Genomic DNA, 16,931 nt, shown 5'->3' with positions numbered 1-16,931 from the left:
GGAGAGTCAGCCAAATCCTCCCTGGTCCATTCAGACCTAAGAAACCAGGCACGGGGGGCGCCTGGGTGGCTCAGTGGGTTAAGCCTCTGCCTTCGGCTCAGGTCACGATCTCAGGGTTCTGGGATCGAGCCCCGCATCGGGCTCTCCGCTCGGCGGGGAACCTGCTTCCCCCTCTCTCTCTGCCTGCCTCTCTGCCTGCTTGTGGTCTCTTTGTTAAATAAATAAAATCTTTAAAAAAAAAAAAAAAAAACAGGCGGGGGAACATGAGGCCCAAGAGGAATTGTGACCCCACAATCCCATTCTCAGTGGACAGGACACCGACAGGGTGAATTGCTCAACAACAGCACCTTTAACGCGTTTAACATTTTTATTTTTAACTCTGCTTTGGTAGTACAAAAGTCGTAAAAGTACAAACCAGACAGTTAAAAATACATCTGACACTCAAAATGGTGAAAAATTTTCCTTTACAAATTTTTACATCAAGGCGGCAGCCAGCTCACTCGTGACACGAAGTCGGCCCATCTTTAGTGTTTTGTAGAGTAAGTTTGTTGTGGACCCCCAGTCCTTCCACAGAAGGAAGAAAACCCAAGCCCTGTAAACATCAGTTGCTTTGGGAACACTTAAGAATCCTTATGAGTAAAAAGCTTATGTGTTAAAACATTGAATGCTTAACTTTTGGCTTGTTTGAAAGCCAGCCAGACGAAACCTGCTCAAGTATTAGAAAATATTTAAAACGTACTCTCGGTATAAACACAATTTTAAACATTTTTGAGTATTCTCTTGCCTGCTGTATTGCTATAAAAAAGTGCTCTGACCTGAATAAAATTAAAAAATAATTAAAGCTGAAGAATATCTTACATTTTTGCCCCTCACCATTCGAGGACATTATATTTTCAAGCCCAAAGTGATGCTTTTAAAAACAAAAAACTAAGACTATTGGTCTAGACAGCACGTATAGTATTTACACTAATACATACCCCCAAAATGCTTCTATTGCTCCTTTCTGGACTTCTGTGGAATTTCTCTCCATACCGTCCTCTGCGTGGATGTACGAACACACACACACACACACACACACACACACACACACAGCTCTTATCACTTGTCAGAAAAAATTCAAGTGAAACGGAACCTACCATCCATTTCAAAGGAAATTTGTAGTTTGATGCCAGAAACAGAATGGAATGAGTAAACTGACAGTAACTACTTGAAATGATATTTTTATGGAAATCCTCTTTGGCAGTGAAATGAGAAAGATGCTCTTTCTCTCCAAGATAACATTAGTGCCCCCAGGCACCACACCAACACTGACAGGAAGGGGGGGATTGGAGACCTTCCTGTAACTGGACCCTCCCAGCCCCTGGGCCCACAACGGTCCGAGCTGCACCACTATCTCTGCCTCTGGTTCTTGCGGGGGTTTCATACACAGCATAGCTAAACAAGTAAATACATAAAAGTGGGGCTTTCCAGGCTTCCAAGGGAAACACAAGCCTCCAGGATTTTTTTCAATAAGGAGCCTTGGTTACAGGACATGAAGTAGGAAGTGCCCTCAGAAAACACAGCCGAGGAAGGTGGGGCCCATTTTACATTGGAAGTTGGGTGTGTTTGTTTTGTCAAAACAGGCATTTTGTTGTTTTGTTTTTAGTCACTTTAAACTACTGTCCCCCTTTATTCAATGGACTAAGTAAGAATCGCTTAGCGCAAGTTACAAAAAAAAATAAAATAAAATACTCTCAGTATCTTCTTGGTGACAGAAGAGTGGCACAGCGGCGGCGAGTTAATGTTGATGTCTTGGTCCAAGGCTTGAAAGTCTGGCATCTGGTTCCATCTGAACCCCTGACTTCTCGGGGGGCCAATTTCTCGGGGCTAAACCACACTCCCTGCAAGGACTTTTGACCACTGAAGTTTCATCTTTATCTTCTGTGACAGTTAAACTGCAAGAGAATCTTCTTGCAACTAGTTGCATAATGAGACCTATGGGTTGGGAGAAGAGAGGCGTCCATGTGTGCGTGTACACACATGTGCACACACTCACACACTAACACCCCCGAGCATGGGCTCGGATCGCACACCAAGAGTTCCCTGTGAAGACTGATCACGCTGGAAAAGTTACCAGTGGTGCCAAGGCCAGAGATGGGGGACTGGGAGGTCTGGTGGTTGGGGAAAACTGAAAAATGGGCTCTTTTCTCCACTGGAAAGGTACTAAATTTTCCATCAGACTTTTTAACCCAAAACGTGTTTCCAAGCAAACTGAATTCTGTACCGAGCATAGCGCAAATATTCCCTTTTAGCTTTTATCCCCATGTCTGCAGACTCCACAATAGAAACTGTATAAAAATTTTTAAAAATTCCACAGGCAACTTCTTATCTTGGAAGTCTCCAGCGTCTTAGAACTCTTCCAATAAATTCACCCCTGCAAGAGAAAACACAAAGGTAAAGCTTTCCAGAAGGTAAGCATCATATCGCATATTAACCCGCAGGGATATTTAAAAACCCAGAGGGGGCGCCTGGGTGGCTCAGTGGGTTAAGCCGCTGCCTTCGGCTCAGGTCATGATCTCAGGGTCCTGGGATCGAGCCCCACATCGGGCTCTCTCCTCAGCGGGGAGCCTGCTTCCTCCTCTCTCTCTACCTGCCTCTCTGCCTACTTGTGATCTCTGTCAAATAAATAAAATCTTTAAAAAAAAATAAAAAATAAAAACCCAGAGGAACTGTAATCCTTCCTTGCCCCATCTCACCGCACCCGGCTGTGTTCCTTCCCCATCACACATTTCTTCTAGAATTCAGTCTAAAGAAATGCAAGTACCACAATTTCAAAAGGACCTCATTACCAAGGCTTTATAAACCAAGAAAGAAGAGAATTTGAGAGCCACAGTGGACTAAGGGTATCAGTCCGTTTCTTCAGGAGTTTCTAAAGGGACCGACTCGTTGAGCCTGCTCCCCTGAGTCACGTGTCCCTCTGTCCTGGGAACGTGTTCTTTAACTCCCCCGCCACCTTCTGCCAAGTAAGGAGCAGGAGGGTGACTGTGCTCAGGCACAGTGAAAGTTCTGTGTGTCAGATAACGTGTCTTCCCCAAGCCACACAGGCCAACTAACTCCGGGTCTCCATGGCGTGCACGAGCTCGGCTGGGATCTCGGGGGCAACGAGGAGCACAGTGACGAGATGCCCGATCTCAGGTATCCGATGTAACTCAAGGATGGTGCCGTGTGTTTCAGTTCTAACAGCAAGCCCCTGTCACCGTCTACATTCTCATCACAAATGAAGCCCCTGGTAAACTTGGAAAACAGCTTTTTATTTTCCAAAGCTGCTTTTGGATTGGTGGTGGTGTTTTTTTGTTTGTTTGTTTTTGGTGTTTTTTTTTTAAGCAAATGAGTCATCTAAGGGACAGACCTCTGTGTACCCGTTTACAGTCCTGTTTGGAAGCCAGGGAACACTCAGGACAGGACTCACACCACGCAGGCCACCCTGCACCAGGTTAAGGAACGAAGCACTTTCCCGTCTGCCAACAAATGCTCAACAAAACTGCTTGAAGGCACGTGCACCCGAATGTTTATAGCAGCAATGTCTACAATAGCCAAACTATGGAAAGAACCTAGATGTCCATCAACAGATGAATGGATAAAGAAGATGTGGTATGTATACACAATGGAATACTATGCAGCCATCAAAGAAATGAAATCTTGCCATTTGCGACGATGTGGATGGAACTAGAGGGTATCATGCTTAGCAAAATAAGTCAATCGGAGAAAGACAACTATCATATGATCTCCCTGATATGAGGAAGTGGAGATGCAACATGGGGGGTTAAGGGGGTAGGAGAAGAATAAATGAAACAAGATGGGATTGGACGGGAGACAAACCATAAGTGACTCTTAATCTCACAAAACAAACTGAGGGTTGATGGGGGGAGGAGGGTTGGGAGAGGGGGGTGGGGTTATGGACATTGGGGAGGGTATGTGCTATGGTGAGTGCTGTAAAGTGTGTAAACCTGGCGATTCACAGACCTGTACCCCTGGGGATAAAAATATATGTTTATAAAAAATTTAAAAAAATTAAATTTAAAAAAAAAAAAAACACCGCTTGAAGCCAGTTTGCCAGAATAGGAAAAGGAACAAGTCAGCGAGATATCTTGATTGACGTATTACTTTGTAGTTATTTTACAGCTCCTTCTCCAAGACCTAGAGTGTAACAGTATCCGTACTATCCTTTTCTGTCATTCCATCGTTCAGCAGGTTCAAGATAGGAGAGAGAGAGAGAAAGAGAAAGAAAAAGAGAGAGAGAGAGAGAGAGATTACCCAAACTGAAAGGTTTGGGTAAAGGATCCTTATCCGCTTCGCTGAAAAGGGAGTAAAACACTGTTCCCTAAAATAGCAGGCGTGGAGTTGTTAATTGCAAGTGGAGAGAATGGTTCTCCGCCCTGCCCTGATACAGCCTAGCACGGCCGCAGCTCAGACTTGTACTGTAGCGCGGACCACCAGCAAGTCTCGGAACAGTTTCACTTGAGAGTGGATGAGTATGAAAGATGCCAGCGGGGGCAAAAGGGAGAAAAGCCAGAGGCGGAGAAACAGAAAAATGGTCCTGAAAGACAAAACAGGGACAAGAAGAGGAGTGAATTTTCAAAGCCAAACTTCAAACTAGGCCATTATCTGCAAAATAGGTGTTCAACTATTTTTGTTATCTCCTCCTTTTATCATCTGCTCTCTTAGACCTAGATTTTTTTGGCATCAAGGGAAACAGGAAGGTCAAGGGCGAGGAATGTCAGGCCTAGAATGTCATGTTCCGTCCCAGTCGGAGTTTTTGATCCAACGGAGGAGACCTTCCCCTTTAGGGTTCTTTGCACAGATATAACCGACTTTAAAGAACAGGCAAGACGGAGGGCTGGGCTAAGGAAGGATCTGGAGCCAGAGGCCTGGATTCTAATGCAGACCCTGTGACTAGCTGTTGAACCCGGGCCCGCCCCAGAGCATTTCCTTAAAGGGGTGCTGGTTTTACAAAAGGGGATCTCCAGACAGTGCCTGACATGGGGCCAGCAGTCAGGATGCTTCCAAAGTCGTTACCATCATCCAACGGCCCTAAACCATCACAACGGCTTCAGCAGCTGCCTCCTGCGGCTGATTTAAAACTGCACTGTGCGCAGTTTGAGGAAGTGAAAAACACAAATACGGCTTCCCGTCCTCACCCTTAACACCAGACACTAAACAGAAAACAGAAAGTTAACCTTTCTAAAAATCCTATTAAAGCCACCCAGCACCGGGGTGCGGTTCTGGGCTTTCCCTTTTCAAAAACATCTGCTTATCAGAAGTCAGCACTTTACCAGCAGAGCAGCTATCCATTTCCAGGTAAATACCACTTTTATCAGGGGGCACCTGGGTGGCTCAGTGGGTTAAGCCTCTGCCTTCGGCTCAGGTCATGATCTCAGGGTCCTAGGATTGAGCCCCGCATCAGGCTCTCTGCTCAGCAGGGAGCCTGCTTCCCCCTCTCTCTGCCTGCCTCTCTGACTACTTGTGATCTCTGTCTCTGTCAAGTAAATAAATAAAATCTTAAAAAAAACAAAACAAAAAAAAAAAAAACCTCTTTTATCAGAATGACAACCTAGGGGGAAGACACCACAGACTCCGAGGCTTGTGAATTTCCAGCCGTGACCTTACGGCTGGGGCTGGGTTCACAGGTGGAATTCCACACTGTTCAGTTTCTCCTCGGTGCATCCAACAGCTGTGACTAGAGCCCTAATGATAAACACATACTTGTAAATGCTGTTTCTTTAACCACCACATTAATATTAAAAGATGCCTTCTTTAAGGTCTTGGAGCAATCAGAAACCATGTGTGGGCTGGTATGAATGCCAGAGAGGGCCGGCAGCCATGGGCAGACGGGGAGAACACCCTCCACCCACCCCTCGTTCTCAGTTCCCCTCACCACGGATCCACCGTATTGAACAAGTCGAACCCCCTCCCCGGAATACCCCCAACCCCCGCCGCCGGCGGGAAGGAAATTTGGTGACTACGGTCTTACACGTAAAACAAGACTGAGGGAGAGCAATTAAGAACCTCAGAAAAGGTTTATCTGGAAAGAAGGAAGAGGTCACTCTAATTAGAAAGATAAAGCCGTAATGCCATGATTAAATTAGGGTTCCATCAATCAGAGAAAGACAACTATCATATGACCTCCCTAATATGGGGAAGTAGAGATGCAACGTGGGGGGGGTTGGGGGGTAGGAAAAGAATAAATGAAACAAGATGGGATCGGGAGGGAGACAAACCATAAGAGACTCTTAATCTCACAAAACAAACTGAGGGTTGGGGGGGGAGGGAAGTGGGAAGAGGGTGGTTGGGTTATGGACATTGGGGAGGGTTATGTGCTATGATGAGTGCTGTGAAGTGTGTAAACCTGGCGATTCACAGACCTGTACCCCTGGGGCTAATAATACATTATATGTTAATAAATTTTTTTTAAAAAATAAATAAATAGGGACGCCTGGGTGGCTCAGTGGGTTAAGCCTCTGCCTTCGGTTCAGGTCATGATTCCAAGGTCCTGGGATCGAGCCCCACATCAGGCTCTCTGCTCAGCAGGGAGCCTCCTTCCTCCTCTCTCTGCCTGCCTCTCTGCCTACTTGTGATCTCTCTCTCTGTTAAATAAAGAAATAAAAAGATCTTTTTAAATAAATAAATTAGGCTTCCACAGAAGCCACAATAGAGTATATCGGTGATGAGGACATGTACGTTACTTGTTAAAAAGGATTCTCTAGAAAAAAACTCCCTGGTCCCTTTAAAAAGTAGAAACATGTTTTAAAAAAAAAACGAGAAGCCTGAGCAGATTAGCAGACACTGAACACCAAGACCTCCAAGGACAGGGTGTCAAGGAAGGAAAACACTCTCTGATTAACAACAACAGTAGCTGACATTTACAGAGTGTTCCCACATGCCAGGCACCGCCACGCTTCGCACTCCAGACTTGGGAACGCAATCCTTCCAATGACTCCGGGAGTCAAGGACGAGTCCGATTTTCATAGGAAGAAACTGAGGCTTCCAGGTTCAGTCACTTGCCCGAGGCCATACACTTAGTCACCATGAAGCAGCAAGTCCACAGCCCACAGTCCAACCCACTCATCCCCAAATTGCACCAGCGCCCGGTCACCATGGAGACGTCCCCAGCATCACCGAGCGTCCTCCACCTGTGCGGTGGCCAACAGCAGAAGAGAAATGCAGAAATAGAAACCCTGGCAGGGCCAATCCCTCGGGAAGTGGTCCCTGTGGCTACACAGGAGCAGAGAAATGATGCTGAAAACCCATCTCCTCCAAGGGGCTAGGGTCCTAAGATGCAAAGTGCACCTAGAATGACATGGTACAACACGGAATAGATCCAAGGCTACAGAGTCACACAGCTAGAGTAAGAATGTTCTAGAACACAGTTAAAGGAACTAGAGTGGGAAAGTTGTTCATAGGAACAAGAGTTAAGGTCAGGACAGTAATAGTACTACTCAAAGGCCTAGGCAACAAGTATGTGATCTTTCACGAGTAATCTGTGATCCTTTGAGACTCAAACTTCTTAATTAGAGGGTTATCTTCTACCAGGCTCTAACTAAATGCTCTGTGGTCACGTGCGCACAGGTTCTAGCTGCTGAAAACGTGGGTGGCATCTTTGCAGACACAGATTAATGGAAAGATACCAGAAGGTAGTTGGTGTTCACAGTCCTTCCAATCTTGCACTGGTCTAAAATGAGTGTTAAATTTTATAAATTGATATTAATGCCTTCCTATTTCAATAAAGACTCCATGTTTATTAAAAAGCTAATCTAGGCTAATGGATAGACTCATGCTAATCTAGCTAATCAGTGAAGTCTCTTTAATTCAGTGTTTCTCAGGATGATGGGTAGCGCCTTCTTTAGAAGCAACCCAAATGTTATTAAAAATTCCCAATTCTCTGGACTGCACCATGACCTACTAAATCAGAACTGATAGGATTGGAGCCCAGGACGCTGCTTTCTTACAAGATGCCTTTATGCATCTATAAGGGTTTAAGCCACGAGATAAAACTCAGTACTGTTTGTCAACTGATAACAACTGCAAGAATTAAATTCACCTTCAAAGGGCAAAACGAAACACCATGAAGTCGGCAGAGGTCAAAAACTACACAAAAGAAATGGAAGAGGAAACAGACATGACAGAAACACTGAAAGACTCAAATATTAATAAAAACCTCGGCAACTCCATTGGAACAGCAAAATTTTGTAGTTCAGCAACATGAGACTGAAATATTAATTTAAAAAATCTTAACATAACCTGAACTACAAAATCTCTGAATTACAGAATTCTTTCCTAACTTCCTTGGTAACAGTTTGAAACTAGAGTTCACATCCTCTGCAGGGGTTTATTTTAAAGCCCAGAGGAGTGAGCTACCATCGCACCTGTTAAGGACTCTCTGAGGGCCAGCTATGCACAAACGGTCACCGGAAGGCTTGACAGAAGGTGAGAAGACATAGCCTACAATCTCAAAGAGCTTGGAGCTTACAGAGGGAAGTTTTAGCGATAAACTGCAATCCAGAAGGAAATGAGATGTGTCGCGTATCCTTTCTTCAGCAAAACGGGGATACGTTACAACTTGCTTTCTCATGTAATGATACAGAGTAGATACTCTGCATCTGTGTACCAAAATAGCATCCCTCCTCGGGTGTGTGACAGCGCCCATCTCCCTCCACCCTCTTCGACACTGAGCACTAACCAGGGAGACCATGTGGACCAGCTGGCCTGGGAGGTCTCGGCTTACAGAGTTTACTGAATGAATGAATAAATATGAATAACTATTTACAGTGTCCCTTTTTCTCTTAGGAGAGCCTCATTTTGAATGGAAGTTACATCATCATGCTAGCATTAACATTCATCTTTGCCAACAGAAAAGCAAGAAGTGATCTTTTTATTTTAGTTTCTATTTATGTGATTATTAGTAAGTTTGGGCATTTTCCATGTTTCTGGACCACTGCTTCTTTCATGCATTGTAAGGGTTCTGCAACAGATTCCAGTGTGTGTGTGGGAGGGGGGGGCACGGTTTCTCCTACACCACCAAGTAATGCTCGGACAACCCATCGGTGTCCTACAATTCAACTCAACTCTAATTGTATCCACCTAACGACATCAGATCCCACAAGCGGACTGCCCTCTACTTCAGAGGCTGATCACAAGCCCAGATTGCTACCTGTATTTCTGACCAACTGGCTGTAAGCCAGAGGATCCTCCACCCCACTCTATGGCTTCCAGATTGGCTCACAGGGTTCAGAAAGCCACTAGATTGCCAGTTCATCGTGAAGGATATTAAAGGATATAAATCAAGAGCCAGATGAAGAGATACACAGGGCAAGGTCCCGGACAAAAGAACTTCTGTAGAGTTTGGGTCCTGGACACGCACGGGGTCCAGCGGGATGGCATGGGGGAAGTGTTCTGGTTCACAAACCTGGAAGTCCTCTCCTTCTGAGCTTTTATGGAAATTTCATTACACAAGCACCGTGCATTAAATCACTGGCCAGTCACTGATGGTTGAACTCAATCTCCAACCCTTCTCCCCTCTCGGGAGGTGGGGAAAAAGTTCCAACCCTCTAAACCCATGGCTGGCTCCCTGGCAAACCACCCCATCTTTGAATTATCTAGGGGCTTTCCAAAGGTCACTTCATTAACATAAAACAAAAGACCTTTATGGTTCTCATCCCTTAAGAAGTTCCAGTAGTTTTATTAGCTCTGTACAAGAAATGGGGACAGGGGCGCCTGGGTGGCTCAGTGGGTTAAAGCCTCTGCCTTCGGCTCAGGTCATGATCTCAGGGTCCTGGGATCAAGCCCTGCATCAGGCTCTCTGCTCAGCGGGGAGCCTGCTTCCTCCTCTCTCTCTCTCTGCCTGCCTCTCTGCCTGCTTGTGATCTCTGTCTGTCAAATAAATAAATAAAATCTTTTAAAAAAAAGAAAGAAAGAAATGGGGACAAACTATATATTTCTTATTATAAATCATAGTATCACACATTACCATATTATAATCCCTAGTTTGGGAGAGAGTTTAATAATCAAAATTTTAGCTTTTTGTTATTGATAGTGAGCAACTTTTTCATGTCTGTAGGTCAATCAATACAGGAAAAATAAAAATGTTTGTAGATATTTTCCATTCAAAATGGAAATAGCTTTTTTAAGTAACACAGAAAATATATATTCCTACAAATTATATTTTCTTTATTGAATAAAGCCAGTAAGAAATTATGCACTCCTGGGGCACCTGGGTGGCTCAGTCATTAAGTGTCTGCTTTCGGCTCAGGTCATGGTCCCAGGTCCTGGAATTGAGCCCTGCACCAGGCTCCCTGCTTATCCGGAAGTCTGCTTCTCCTTCTCCCACTCCCCCTGCTTGTGTTTCCTCTCTTTCTGTGTGTCTCTCTCTCTGTCAAATAAATGAATAAAATCTCTAAAAAAAATTTAAAAAAATAAATTTTGCACTCCTTTTAGCTTTGAAGACTCTGACATGAGATCTGAATCCTACTGGAAAGTTTGGAGGTTGCTGTTTCCTAAGTTATTATACCCACAGTAATTTAAATGTGTTTGTATCTTTAGCCAGCCCTGGGGATAGTGAGATTCAGAGCACTTTACTCCAGTAAAATGCACCTGACATCAAAAGCTACTCTGGAAAAAGTATCAAAAGTATCTGGAAAAACCACGGTACTCCTGGGAATTATTTAAATGCAATTCAGTGGTTTCCTGTTAGTCTCAGTCTATCTATGATTCCACGTCTACACTACGCTACAGAAGGAAGACCTTAGGACTTGAATAGAACCACCTCTTTCTAATAAGGAAAGCCAACCAAATTAGACACTGGCTTGTGAGCTAGAGGTTCAGCTGACCGGCTGTCAATGAGCCTATACCTGAGCATCAAAATCAAACGAATAATTCCACAACACCTAGGTCTAATCTGGCCTCTCTGTGCTGCAGAAAAATTATGAAATCTCAAAGACATTACCTCCTCACACTTTTATTTGCTAAATAGGGCTTGCCTGATATACTGCTCATATCCAGCATTTGCCTACTTAGCGTTTCCTAAATGCCAAGGAACAGCATCCCTGTGAGGTGGGTGAGATTATTACCATTATCCCCACTTTACAGATGGAGAAGCTGAGGCATCAGAGGCTATGACGTCCAAGGTGACACAGACAACAGGTGACAGACTGGGACTTGCGCACAAGGAGCCTGATTCCAGAACCTACCCTGTGGAGTTACTTCCGCATCCTGGGTCCTGTTCTTCTAGAAAACAGGCCCTGTGACTTACTGAAGTGTTTAACATTAGTAGATTCCAAGCTTCGAGTTACAAATTAAGAATAAAAATCTTGGTTAGAGCTATTGATTCCCTTTCCTTTCCAGTTCCAGGCAAACACGCCTTTCATTTTCGGCCTCTGCCACAGTCCCCCAGGGTCTCCAGGAGCCTCCCTTGTTGCAGTTTCTCTGGTAAAAAGGACAGAGGTCCCAGCGCCTGTTTCTTAAGTCCTGTCAAAGGGCTGACAGGCTCCCGAGGAAGAAGAACTGAGTTAACGGAGGGGCCAGTGGGTCAACTTCCAGTCAAAAACAGGAGCGACCTCAGAACAGGTGCAGCCCAGAGAGAGGCGTGCAGGGAAAATGGTTCGCTCTGGGGACAAGTGACACCAAACCAATGCAAAACCCTCCGGGGCCCCACACTGAGTCCTGAGAAGACTAACAAACATGTGTCTCGTCTGTACCCATGGCTGGGCCACGGACAAAAACTTTGAAAGAATATCACAGCAGATGACAGCGAAGTAGGTTTTTAGGCCCAAAACCTCTCAGATGACCTCCATTCGTGTTTTGGAGCTACTCCCCATGAGAAACAGGGCACATAACTTTTTAAAAACGTGTCCAGCCTTTTCACTCCTTGTGGCTCAACCAGCGAGGATATTCCACACTCAGGAGTCCACAGAAGCTGTCAGTCATTAACGTCGACTGAAGTTAATTTCGAAAGGTGTGGACAAGCATCTCTGCCCTCGTTGGAGGACGGGCAAACGAGGCAGTGGTACATACATACGGGTGTTGCATAAGCACATATACGCATAGAATAATCTGGAAAGGATACAGAGGACACCAGTAGCCACGGCTCCCTCCTGAAAAGGAGCTTTCGAGATTGCAGTGAGGGAGACGGGCTGGAGAGAGGGGTGGACACTTTGCTTTTTTAAAGGCTTATTCTTGGGGCGCCTGGATGGCTCAGTGGGTTAAAGCCTCTGCCTTCCGCTCAGGTCATGATCCCAGGGTCCTGGGACTGAGCCCCACATCAGGCTCTCCGCTCAGCAGGGAGCCTGCTCCCCACCCCCCCGTGCCTGCCTCTCTGCTTGTTTGTCATCTCTGTCAAATAAATAAATAAAATCTTAAAAAAAAAAAAAAATAAAGGCTTATTCTTCATCCTGGAGATGTTCATGCTGCTCAAGTATTTTATTGTGTGCCTGTCTTATTTTTCAAATCTTTAAAAAAAAAACAACAACAATAGTAATTCAAGTTCAAACACTTGTAATAACCAATTCACCAGTGACAGTGAGGGGAATGAACCATCAGGAAGTCCAAGCTCTGGAACCCACCAGCAGCATGACCTTGAACAACGTACATAACCTCCAAGGGCCTCCATACGGGGCAAGGAGGCGCGGGGAGCAAGGTCTACGTAAGAACTAGAACCCCAGCTCTGAGAAAGCACAGCCCTTGGATGTCCATCTTCCATCTGTGTCCCTCAGGCCCTGCACCACACCTCGCCCCTCATAGGGCCTCCATAAAGACTTTTAGAAGATGTACCTGAAAGAGCAATCACAGCTCCTCGGAGAGCTCCAAGTGTATGATCGCAATCTGCCTGTAAGAACACAGAGCGCTCACAGAACTGAACGGAGGCAGGCACAGCTCTGACAGCCCAGGGACATCAGCGGGTCCCTGCAGGACACCACAGGAGGCCACGCCTGGTGAAGGCTGGTCACGCTATCGCGTTAGCCACTTTGAGTCCCTAGGCTGAGATCGAATGAGGACTTTTTTTACTCGGAGAAAGCGATGCTCCCTCAAAACTCCAAAGCCACTGGGCACGTTCGCTCCCAATGGGGATTTCTGCCCATCCAAGCCCGATCAACTGCCTGGCCCTCAGAGCTGGGAAAAAGTCGTCCCTCTGAGCCTCGACACTGACATGTCGGCCCCTCACTCAGCTTTTCTCCTCATCTGGCCAGGTCCTGGGCAGGTGTTGGCTCCCCTCCGCTTCCACGCTGGAGGTGGGCTCAGCGGGACCGACCTTCCACGTTAGAACACGGGCGCCAACCCAAGCAGCGCTCTTCCTCTACAGGAAATCAAGGCAGGTGTCCTGCCTCTGCCTATTCAAAGCACAGTTTCTTCTGATCGGTTTCTCTGCCATTGCTCTATAAGAAGAGTGCAGCAGATACTGGGGTTTCCATCAACCCGAGATAACCTGCTTTCTAAAAAATGTGTATTTTGCCCTGAAAAAGAAAAAAAATACAAGCCATGGAGAAAAATATTAGCCACCGGGCAGTGCCGTAAGTTCCTCACCAACCTCTCCTTCCCTGGAGAGTTAACAAAAGACCCACAATGCAAAGCCATGCGAATGATGCAGCCCAACTGCAGGGGAGTCCCCCTGCCCCCGGGACCCTCCGCTACCCCCGATCATGGAGGTCAAAACAGAGGAGGAGGAAAGGAAGGTGCCAAAAGTCAGGGAAGCTGACCTTGTGATTGGTCATGACACTCAGGAGCAGGGAGCATGACCCACGAAAGAGTCTTGGCAGAAAGAGGACTTTGATCCCAGGACGGAGCGCCAGCAGAGCAATTTATTGCAGAAAACCCAGTCCACAGTCCTTAACTTCACCGGCCCTCTGTTCTGTGCAGCACAAAGAACGCAAGCAGGCAAACCTTCCCGCGGACTTGTCACTCTTCCACCTCCAGTAAGAGGCGATATAGGTATGGATGGGGAAGTCCTCTTAGCACAGGCCAGAGAATGGCCCGAATCCCAAAGGGACCCACCAGATACGGATTGTTAACATGTCGAGAGAATCCAAAGCTCTAATATTCTTAAGAAATGAAAAGGGACTCACAGAACCTCAAGCTGATGTTTGAGGAATGGGCTAGTATGTGACTAGGATCACGGAGAATGGGATGAAAATTCTTGGTAATAGTGCATAGTTAGTAAATACTAAGTCTGTACCAAGGACAGATTTAAGAACGACATATCTGTGTTACCTCCCTGAAGTCCAACGACAGCCCCATTGTAAAGATGAAGGCCCTCGGATATGGAGGGGTCGGGTGATTTGCCTCAAACCACTGGTCGTGAGTGACACAGTTACAAGGAAACCTAAACAGTTTAAAACTCAGTTTTAATCACTGTAATAAATTACTAAAATAAGAATTAACAGAATCAGGATGCCTGGGTGGCTCAGTTGGTTAAGCATCTGCCTTCGGCTCAGGTCATGATCCCAGGCTCCGAGGATCGAGTCCTGCATCAGGCTTCTTGCTCGCAGGGAGCTTGTTTCTCCCTCAGCCCGCTGCTCCCCCTGCTTGCGTTCTCTCTCTCTCTCTCTCTCTATCTGACAACTAAGTAAATAAAATCTTTAAGAAAAAAAAAGAATTAACAGAATCACTTCAGGAATAAAACAAAAAGCCATGTCTAATATTATTAATTTTTGTTTTGATGTAAATAATACTGTTATGTACACTTCCCAAATCAATGTTTCAATGAGATCCTACCAGAAGATGCAAAAAAGAGCACATACTTCAGAAATGTGTGATACCAAATGCTTACCACAGCTTCATTTTGAAAAAGTGAAAGACCAATGATCATGAAGACAAGGCAGTGGCATTTGGAGGCTGAAAGCAATTTGATTTATTTAACTTCAAAGAACAAAAGCTTATTCTTCTAAGAAATCAAAACACATTTTCTGTGAAAAAAAAAAAAAAGAGAGAGAGACCATTTTAACTGCACTGCCAAAATAAATCAGGCAGGGAGCAAGTTAGATCTAACTACAAAAAAGAAGACAGGCCAACGAAACAGGGGGAAAAGAATAAGGGGAAGAAGAAATGCCAAACAAAAGATTTTGTTTTTTAAAAAGAGAAGGAAAGAGAGAGAAAGAGAAATCCTAAGACTAGTTTCCAGTATCAATCTCTAATTTGAAAAAAAAAAAAAAGAAAGAAAGAAAGAAGCCAAACCAATGAGTAGATATGATTTTGCATGTCACTATTTAGATCAATTCTACACTAAAAATCCAAACATAAAAGCATTTTTCGGGAAAAATACATAACTCTAAGAACTATCTTAGACTACATGAAAAATACATAACACTGTTGTCTTACTTTATTCTCTGTAGTCTAGGGCACATCTTCCAATTCAGTCCAGACCCAGAGACATGGGGCCCAGAGGGAAGAATGTCGGGATTTCTCTAGTTGGAAAATCGAGTCCTGTTAAACACCCCAAACACACTCTTTGGGGGTGGGGCGAGAAATGTTGAGATGTCTAACAGGAAAAATTTTGATGAGTAAGTTTTCTAAACGCCCATGAATATTTCTTTCCCTTCTTTTTCAGAGTCTGTGCTCTGTTGGGGTCATCAGACAGGGCACTCCGCAGGTCTCAATCCCAGCAGTCTCTGACCACGGAATCTTCTTTCCCCAGACCCAGGTGAGTGGTCAAGTCTGTGACTCCAGAAGCCAGGCTGTCTGGGATGGGCTCTGAACTCTCCCCTTCCTCTTGCCTCTTGTCACTCTGAACTCCCACATTGCTTAAACTCCCTGTGCTTACCACCTCCATTTGCAAAATGGGGTACGAACTAGTCCCTACCCACTGCTGTTAAATCAATATGTGGAATGTGACTTTCAAAGCATGCCAAGTATATAGTAAACCCTCAAGACACAGCAGGTATTATAATTCAATTAATCTATGACCCAGGAGCATTCACAATAGCATTCTCTCCACTTCTGAGTTTGTTTGAAAATTTCCATTAAAAAACGTTCATTTTTAATTTCAAAATTAATTACCATCGAAGGCTCAGAAAACACATCCCCTTCTAAGGTCATTTACAAGCTCGCTGTGGATTTTGGAGGGCACGGTACAATGCGGTTACCCTCTACTGAGAGCCAACTACATGCCACACACGCTGTTGGTACCTGCCTTCCATCAGTGAGCTTAATATCTTTATGTCATATTCAAGGACACCGGGTGGAAGTGGGCTTACCCGGATAAAGGGCAATTTCGAAGTGGTGAAGCTAGCACGTGAGACCACATCTTCTAGTCAAAGGCAACGTTCTTACAAAATCCTAGTGGATGACTGTGTGCTTTGTGGAGAATATCAAATGGTAAATCCGACGTAGTCAGGATTTCAGATGATTGAATCCAGATCTTAGAGTCAGATAAAGAAGAATTTGGACCCAGCTGAACAATCCTACTTCTTTTAACCTTCTCAAATCTCAAATGCTTCTCCCTCTGCGCAGTAGAGGCCCAAACCTGGAGGACCGAGCCTGACAGAGGATCGCCCTGCACGTCCTGCCTGAGGGACAGCACTGTCTTCCTACATGTGGTCTGCTCCAACGTCTGACACAAGGCTGGGCTGCTGACTTGGAGGCAGACTGTCATCGCAGCCCATAGCTTTCCCTGCTGCTGAGCAGGCTGGGCCTTCTACACTGTACACCTGAGAAGCCAGGTGCTTCTCTTCTCAGGATCAAGGACCTCATGACTTTAACCAGATGGCTCCTCTTACTTACCAAAGTCACTCCAGATTCTAATCCGGAATCCCTAACGTAGCATCTACTCTGTTCCATAAAACCTTCTGCGATGATGGAAATGTCATGGATCTGCGCATCCAATATGGCGGGCCCTAGCCAACTCTGGCTACAGAACATGTGAAAAGGGCCTAGAACACCTGCAGAACTAAATTTTTAATGTTAATTAA

At 45.3% G+C, this 16,931-nt stretch overlaps 1 protein-coding gene across 1 annotated transcript in view; it reads right to left on the bottom strand.

The window, feature by feature from the left end:
• Positions 1-2,047: 2,047 nt before the first annotated feature.
• RELL1 (RELT like 1) overlaps positions 2,048-16,931 on the bottom strand; it is a 112,105-nt gene continuing 97,221 nt past the window's right edge. Inside the window, 1 exon segment of the mRNA XM_032840920.1 lies at positions 2,048-2,413. The gene's annotated coding sequence lies outside the window, so the exon portion shown is untranslated.

The sequence above is a fragment of the Lontra canadensis genome, unplaced genomic scaffold (assembly GCF_010015895.1).
Source record: "Lontra canadensis isolate GAN:19392208 unplaced genomic scaffold, GSC_riverotter_1.0 scaffold1, whole genome shotgun sequence".
NCBI lineage: Eukaryota > Metazoa > Chordata > Mammalia > Carnivora > Mustelidae > Lontra > Lontra canadensis.
This window is presented reverse-complemented; position numbering and strand designations above follow the sequence as displayed.